This window comes from Pseudomyrmex gracilis, unplaced genomic scaffold (assembly GCF_002006095.1).
Source record: "Pseudomyrmex gracilis isolate BER0280 unplaced genomic scaffold, ASM200609v1 scaffold_366, whole genome shotgun sequence".
In the NCBI taxonomy this organism is placed as follows: domain Eukaryota; kingdom Metazoa; phylum Arthropoda; class Insecta; order Hymenoptera; family Formicidae; genus Pseudomyrmex; species Pseudomyrmex gracilis.
Window position 1 is genome coordinate 80781 of NW_018020950.1, and position 9678 is coordinate 90458.

At 28.3% G+C, this 9678-nt stretch overlaps 1 long non-coding RNA gene across 1 annotated transcript in view; it reads right to left on the minus strand.

Moving 5' to 3' along the window:
* Positions 1 to 2291: 2291 nt before the first annotated feature.
* LOC109860314 overlaps positions 2292 to 9678 on the minus strand; it is a 12900-nt gene continuing 5513 nt past the window's right edge. The window contains exons 3-4 of the long non-coding RNA XR_002250806.1: positions 2702 to 2831; positions 2292 to 2512 (exon numbers count right to left, since the gene is read on the minus strand). This is a non-coding gene — a long non-coding RNA (uncharacterized LOC109860314). The remainder of the gene's footprint in view (positions 2513 to 2701; positions 2832 to 9678) is intronic.

Here is a 9678-nt window from a genome sequence, read left to right on the forward strand (position 1 = left end):
TTTATATTTATAATAATATTTTTATAATAAGAAAATTTATATATATATATTTTCTGTTTATATTTATATTTATAGTTATAAACTATAATAATTCAATGTTATAATAAAAATTAAATAAATTTAAAAAAATTACTTAACCGTTAAATAAATTTTAAAAAATTACCTAACCTGATTACATTTCTTATATCTAAGATACAATTGTGATCAAAAAGTTTTATAAACCAATAAAATAACTAAAAAATACAGATAAGAAAACCTACTTGTCATAATTTACTCGTCTAATTTTACAAAAGTACTTATAAATATCACATGCTATGTTTTTAATAATAGTTATTTTGTGCATAAAACTAGCACAGTAGCAACCTACAGTGTAAAGAAAAATATTTTTCTTTATTTAGCAAGCAAGATTAACTATGTGACAACTAACTCCGGTTTTCCTTACAGTATGTGTAAGCGCAGAAAAGACTTTGCAAAATTTTGTCTTCAAACTTACATAGTATACTTAAAAATAGTTTTAAAATGCAATCTCAAGTAATATTGATGCAGGCCAAAAGACACAAGCTGATAGTATGTTGAAAAAATATTTATTCTAATATATATGATAGGGGAGACCGGGGCTGGTAGGCCAATTTTTCAGTATTTGATTTTTAATAAATTATATGAGCGAGATATCGTTATAATGGTTAGTATATCTTATAAGACATATATTTGACTATGTGATTAAATAGTAAAAGTAGACTTAATGTTACAACGACTGAGGTATTTTAATATTTTCTGAACACTTGTCATGTTAGTCAACTAGCCCCACGGTCGGGGTTGGTAGACTTACAGTATGGGGTAGGTTGACTAAAGTATAAGAAGTAAAGAAAATGTTATTAACAACTTAGTGGTTTAATACAATGGCAAAAAAGTTGTTTTATTACAAAATATTATTTATCTTTTTTTCATACTTTAATAGTAAACTAAATGATTTCTCAACACAAATTATAATGATTACATATTTATTAAATTTAAACAAAACATAAAAATTGCTTTTGCAACAAAATACAGTTAAAAATTTTTAATATTTTAACTTTTTTTAATATACTTTGAACTTTATAATATCGGTTATAATATACTTTAAACTTTATATCAACAAAAACTTAGAATATTAAATCATAAATACCTATATATGTAAACTTCTTGTTTTTAATTTTTTACTTAAGTTTTTCTTAAGGCTGAAACACAATTTTTACATTTGTAGAAAAGCAGACTACTTTTTGCACAATTTAAATGGGTCCACATCTTGCATGAAATACACTGGATCCATTGTTCAATAATTTTTTTGAAGTTGAACCTCTGTCTGATTTTCTTTTATATGTCCTCATTATTCTATAAAACAAGTTAGTATTTAATCATTATTTAGTATAATGAAAATTTAGTAAAAACTGATATCACTGAAGTTGGTTGACTAGTTAGTCATATAATCCCAGACGTTATTAGCCAACCAGCCCCGAACGATCATTTTGTCTTTAATGCTCTATCTTAACTTTAAATTAATTATATATAAAAAAAATTACTGCTTCAATAGTTTGTTTAATAAACAAACTTTAAGATATTCTTTTAACATTTATCCTATCGTAACTATATACAGCATGAGAACATAAAATCTTCAAGAAAACATATTTACTTACGCAGCTAATTTTTCGATAAACGCTAATAATTCTGAAGTAACGTGCGATCACGGCGTAGAAAACAAATGAATAGCATAGTAGACGTGACTTGTTTCTACAGAAAATTTTTCCGCGACAAAGCACATATAGGTGCAATGTTATTAACAATTAGTCTACCTACCCCTATAGGCAACTAGCCCCGGTCTCCCCTAGTGCAGACATATTAACTCTGAAGTTTGATGCTTATGCATTGTAAAATAATTTTTATTTACATAACTTAATTTTTGACCACCATATTTTTGGACTTTTAAATCATATTTTTTATACATTTTGACTATGATGTATATTGAGCGACTTTTTGATATTAGTTTTTACATTTTTATCGATCTTTGACATATTTTTTGACATAGATTTTTAGGATATCCAAATCATACACGTTTTTTTAAATTTATTATTGTAAGTAATAATATTCAATTATTATGATAATATTTATAATAGCAATCGTTATGTATATTTTTTTATTAGATTATTTTACATTGATAAGGTCCACATTTTATAGTAGAACCGTGCCGTCTACACCATAACATATAGAATAAATACATATATTTATATATACAATATATAGCTTCTTCTAAAAAAAAACAAATTTGTTTATTACAAACAAATTTTCAGTCTCAAATGTTTCTTTGTGACAAGAAAGTATTATACAGAGGCCTTTAATACTTCGCTTTGGCAAGTAGAAGCTTCTACTTTTACATTTTTTTTTCTTCTGCTGCTACTGAGTAGTTGATTGATGATGGCTAGCGACAAAGAGGGTGGAGATATTGAACATCGAGACAAAAGATAAATAAATAAATCACCTGCAAATAAAATAAAAAAAGTTGTAAACACTTATATAACAATTACAATAAATATTATGCTCTTGCTCTTTAGAGACAAAGAAAGAAAAAGACAAAAACTAAATATTTCTACAATTTCTTATAAAGTTTTGTTAATGAAAAAAATAATAAATGTATTTCAATTGACTTGTCTTTTTTTCATTAACGCACCTTGACTATTGTGATGTTTTTTGTCTTGATGACCGTATCACCACCCTCTCCGCCGTCGTCAATCAGCTCTTCGCTAGCAGCAGCAGTAGCAGGATAGTGAAATATGTAGAGATGGAAAGTTTTTTTCATCCTGTCGAAATGAATTAATGAAAATCTCTATGTATAAAACCGTTCAAACTGTTCTACTAAAATTTACAAAGTGCATAAAACACTATAGCTCTCAAATTAAAAAAAATGACGAGATATTATATTTATATACCACACTTATATAAGTGTTGCACGGAAAGTGTTGCATCGAGTAGTAAAACTCTTGTAGGAGGAACTTTTCTAATGACTTTCTATTTCACATATATTATGAAGATTATTATCTTGAGTAACAATCAAAAGATTTTACTGTCGCTTATTATTTCTTAAAAAGTCATTAACAACAAAAATTTCATAAATAAATTCTTATTTTCCGACACTGTACATATTTTAGACATAATATATATGATGTGTTATATACACAAATATTTAACATACAACAAAGCTGTCTTGTTTTGTTGGTTTTAGTCATAAAGATGATCGAGCTATCGCAGGTAAGTCTCACAAGAGAGGTCGCGAAGTGTAGGTCACCGATTTCAATAAGGTTTTTTTACAGTATAATACTGTACCAGAAGAATACTTGAGCAAAGGGATAGGACGCACTTCTCAGCCATTTTTGAGAAAAATCGATTCAAACTATATGGATTTACTTATATACTGTTACGTTAGAACGGTTTTCCAGAAGCGCGGTGTAGCGCAGGTACTTAAGCGCCTGACTACTACGCTTGAGACTAGAGTTTGATTCCCGTTGGTTTTTTTTTTTTATGTAATATAACAACGTATATACGTATATTTATGTAAAATGAAATTAATTTCACCACTAACTTAATTTGGTAATTCTGCAGATTAGGGGAGCCATCTCCGATTTCAATAATTTTTACATATGTTGTGAAGGTCATTGTCCCGAATAATAATGTAAAGGTTTTAGGCCGCGGACGTTGTTTGTTAAAAAGTTACGAGGGGAAGAAGTTTCATGAATGAATTATTTTTCGGTTCCACGTACATTTTGTTCGCGTTTGAAGCGCGTATGCAGAGGGGGCTGCGCCCCCCCTGCACCCCCCGAAAACCTAACCTAATCTAACCCCCCTCGGGAAAAAATAACGACTTCCGATTACATTCGCTTCTTGTGAAAACTGGGTACTTGATTTTCGAGGGAGGAGCAAGCGGAGGGGCAAAGCTTCTTTTGGAGGTTAGGTTAGGTTAAGTTTTAGAGGGGTGCAGGGAGGCGCAGCCCTCCTGCCTACGCGCTTCAAACGCGAACGAAATGTACGTGGGATCGAAATCTTATGTTTGTTTTATTTAATTATTTATTCATTTATATTTTCATTTATTGGATATGTAACAGACATTATTTCAAAAAAAGCGTCCAATCGTTTATCAAAAACCAACGCAGTACATGTACAATTGCAGAACACATATTCATACATAGGATGTCGAGAAATTGCATATTGTTCAGTAGACTTCTTTGCCTTGTAACTTTTTAACAAACAACGTCCGCGGCCTAAAACCTTCACATTATTACTCGGAACAATGACCTTCACAACATATGTAAAAATTATTGAAATCGGAGGTGGCTCCCCTAATCTGCAGAATTACCAAAGTATTAAAATAAGATTATAACAGTTTTTTCTTTTTATGCTCTTTTTATTTGTATCATTTGTACATCACTGTACACATGTGAGCGAGAGAAGTGCTTTGCCTCTCTCTTTCACGGTAAAAAATTTTTCATATAAACTTATACACAAATTAAAATTATTATATCTAATTATGCAAATTTATATGTGTGTGTGTGTGTGCCGAATATGTCCATACAATTTTATACACGGAGAATTTCTTTTTTTAAGAGAATGACTTCAGAGATATTCTATATCAAATTACAAAATAACTCTATTAGTATCATATTAGATACAAAAAAATTATATAAAACTATATTTTTACTACATTTTTAAAAAAGTTTTGATATATAATCATATATATTTATACACAAATTAAAATTATTATATCTAATTATATAAATTTATATGTGCCGAATATGTCCATACAATTTTATACATAGAACATTTTTTACTGGGTTGCATTCCTTCCCCGAAAAAACCTAACCCAACCTAATCTATCAATATATCACCGCGATAGTAGTGTACATTGAAAAGCATTGTGCATTGCGTGAAACCTCGCTTTGCATGGAAAGTGTGTACATAGAGGCAGGCCTCTTTTTCAGTGTGGCTTTGTTATTAAGAAACTAAGAGACACATAGATTTATATCGAACCTCGATTTGCGTAAGAAGTTGAAAACTTATGGAAAACTTTAAAGTAAGATTTAATCCAAATCTATGTCTTCTATTTCTTAAGTAAACTTTCGTTTTTCAATACATCCCATACAGCACCGAAAGATTGCAGTAACATTGCAGAAATCTTACAGTGAAACATTGTAATATTGCGTGATATTTGCGAAATATTTCTGCAATGTTACTGCAAGCTTACGGCAACGTTGAAATGTTCGCCTTCAAAAATATTATAATGTAAGACTATAGTAATGTTACAAAGCAATGTATTGTAATATTGAAAGGCACAAATATGCAAAATGTTCACAATTTAATAGATAAACTTTAACAATATATAAAGACATGGGAGAGAGATGAGAACAAACTCGTTGCTAAATTGGTTGCTATAAGTTCATAATCTTTTTGCACTCGAAATTCACAATCAGATATCCGATCGAATATAAAAAGATTATGAATTAACGCAAGGATATGAGTTTGTTTTCATGTCTTGGATATCTTTATGTTATTGAACTTTATATATTTTCAAAGTTTATTTATTAAAATTTGAAGTATCTTGCATATTAAAAACTATGAACGAATCGTTGGTTTTATATAAAAATTAGTACACAATTTTCTTTTGTCTAATTAATATCGCTATTTTATTTTATTATATATATTGCATTTTACTTTTTATATAATAACAACAGCTTTTTTCCTTTAAATTTTAATTTANTTTTATGTTTGTCTTATGCTCTTAAAGATGCATAGATAAAAGAAAGAGAAGACGACAAGTATAGATTACAATTGAGATACAAAAACGCGATGAACTTGATAAAAACGTCACTCATCGTCTCGCGTTTTTTTCTTTTTTTTTTTTATATACATTTTGGTATTTATACAATTCGCAAATATACGTAATACAATATATATATATATATATATATATATATATATATATATTGTATATCAAAAATAAATAAATGTATATACCCTATAAGCGCATAATATTATTTCATATCAAGTAATATTCTGAGTACATTTTTAGAATATTAAACGTACTATTAATATTCATAGAATATTCTAGAATATTCTAAGAATATTGTGTGCTTATAGGATATATATATACGGGGTGTCCGACTATTACTTTAAAATTTCTCGTAGGCAGGTAGAAGAAGTTAAACTGAGTCGAAAAGTCTTGAACCATTTTTTTTCTATTACATATAATTACTCTTTTATTATATGTAATAGAACAAAAATGGTTCAGGACTTTTCGACTCAGTTTAACTCCTTCTACCTGCTTACGAGAGATTTTTAAGTAATTGTCGGACACCCTGTATACATATTTGTTAGTAGCTATTCAAAAGTTTTTCTGATAATATACTAGAATTAAACATACTATAATGAAATATTGCTAAAAAATTTCGACAAAATATTGTTATTATATGTCTCTAAAACATCTTTTCAATATTACATTGCAACTTGCAATGTTGCAACGTTTCTGAAATATTACTGGAAGCTTCGGTGCTGTATGGAATGTACATTTAAGAAGTAAATATTGCGTTTGTATCACACACTATATCGTACACGTGTAGACGAGGGAGAAGCTCCGCCTTTCCTCCTGCACCTCCAAAAATATTAAAACAAGACTATTTTTTTTATGTTCTGTTTGTTCGTGTTGTAAGCGTGCAGGGGAGACTGCGCCTCTTCCCCCCCATCCTTTTTCGAATCTTGCTTTACGTGGAAAGTATAAACATATGTGGATCTTGCCTTCGTTTTAGCCGTCGTATGTTGTAGCAAGATTTTTTATGAATTTACAACTTTTAACATGCACTAAAGTTCTATGCTATATGTACTATGAGATCTATGCAATTATTGTAATAGACACTTGGAATCTATGCAATGTTGTTTATGTTTAAATGGAATCTGTGCAATATGATTTCTGTGCAAACAAGATTCTAAATAATTGGGATCTGTGCAATGTTGTAGTTTATGTATAAACAGGATATGTGCAATAATGTTTCTGTGCAAACAGAATTTGTGCAATAGTCACTCTAGACAAATAAAATCTTAGTCAACTACGACTATCTGTGCTATGACGACTATGGACAATCAGGATCTGCGCAAAAATTTTTTGTGCAAACGAGACCTTGTGCAACCGTTTATCTGCGTAAAAGAACTTTTGGCTATCGGGATCCTTCCACGTATATTGACAAGCAATGTGCATTGTAACAATTAATGATATTGTAGTAACATAGATTAAGTTGGGTTAGGTTTTTTTGGAGAAGGACGCAGGAAAAAGAACGGAATCTCTTCTTCGTCCACACGTGTACGATAGTGTATGATACAAACAAAATATTTATTTCTCAAATGCACACGGTGTTGGAAAAGAGTTTAATACTTTTTGAACATGAAACTTTCTTTGTTTATGACTTTTTAATAAACAATGAGCGATGGCTAAACCTTTTTGGAGCGTACTCGGGAGGATGCTTGGTAAAAAAATTTTGATATATAATCATATATATTTATACACAAATTAAAATTATTATATCTAATTATGCAAATTTATATGTGTGTGTGTGCTGAAGATGTTCATACAATTTTATACACGGAGAATTTCTTTTTTTAAGAGAATAGCTTCAGATATATATATATATATATATATATATATATATATATATATATATATATATTCCATATCAAATTACAAAATAACTTTATTAGTATCAGGTTAGATACAAAAAAAGTATATAAAACTATATTTTTTGTTATTCAAAGATTACTTCAAAATCACATTGTGACCGTTTGTCGGAGAGATATTCCATATCAAATTACAAAATAACTCTATTAGTATCATGGTAGATACAAAAAATTATATAAAACTATATTTTTAGTTATTTAAAGATCACTTCTTTGATCTGATCTTTGAATAACGAAAAATATAGTTTTATATAATTTTTTTGTATCTAACATGATACTAATAGAGTTATTTTGTAATTTGATATGGAATATCTCTGAAGCCATTTTCTTAAAAAAAGAAATTCTCCGTATATAAAATTGTATAGACATATTTGGCACACACACACACACACACACATATAAATTTGCATAATTAGATATAATAATTTTAATTTGTGTATAAGTATATAATTGTATATAATTATATATCAAAAAGTTTTTACCGGGTGATCTTTATAATATAAAGGGTAAAGTCATTGAAGAAGCCTTCTCTAAAAAAAAAAATGAGAGTTTTATTTATCGAATTAATTGTTAATATTGTCGCTAAATAACAGCTAATTGTTAATATTATCGCTAAATAGCATTATTACACAAGATTTGCATTACATAATAAAATGATATTGTGTGGCAAGTGCATCAGAAATAAGAAATATATTTTCTCTTTTTTCCTTGAGAATAGGCACTGCAATTACATACTTGTTTGAATAGTAGAATTGAAACGGACTGGGAGTAAAAACAGATTAGTAAAGATATAAAAGTTTGCACAGATGTAGATAATTAAGATAATCGCTATAACGATTTCTCGGGAAAATTAGTGTTTATTGATAAATGGAAGTAATGATTACTCGTAGCATATGTAGAAAACAGTCACGATAAATATCTATACATGTAAAATAAATCGTCCGATAAAAAGAAATATTCGTCTGATTCTTTTTGTTTTTTGTTAAACATCTTACATAGTTTTCCATAAATATCTTTGTACTTAATCATATTTTAAATTACTATATATATTATGTATAAATTTGTTTGAAAGTTTCTGTCATTGATACTTGATACAACGATAAGTTTTATACATTCTGTAAAATCTTATTAATTCACATGCATATCGATCGATGCAAGCGAGGTCATCTTCAAGAATGTCATATATCGACTTGCATTAAATACTAATAAAACAGTTTAAGAGTAGGTGTGATACTTGAAGGAAAATACGAGGATTACTCATATTGTCATGAAACCATTTTCGTCGAGTATTTGTATATTGATAATTTGCAAAATATGCGGAAAATATAAAGTGTATTCATAATGCAGAGGACGCAAAGAATTTTGATATTTTTATCAAAAATATGAGTTTTTATAATACAGATTCTCTCGTAGATATCATTATTTGCAAACACACATATATATAATTCATAAAATTTGTATATATATTATTATCATTTATATAATTATATAAATAGATTATCATAGTATACTCATTTATATATTATTTCTGCAAGAAGTAGTAATTTGTACGATTATCTTAATTACATTAATATATTCTTTGAAATTAATAAGATTATATAAACTATTTTAATCTTATCAAATAAAATTAAAATTGTAAACAAATTATCTCTTTAAAACTTTTTTTCAATCCTTTTAAAATAAAATGTCAGTAGATATGTATATAAGTAATATAATTCTATTTATTTTTTACATAATATCGATGGCAATATGTATATAAGTGTGCGTGTGCGTGCGTGTGCGTGCGTGCGCAATATCAAATATTTTTTGAGAGTGTTAAGAAAAGACGTGATTGTCTATAAATTCTCTTCAAAATAGAATATCTTCAACAATTCTCTCTCTCTCTCTCTCTCTCTCTCTCTCTCTCTCTCTCTCTCTCTCTCTCTCTCTCTCTCT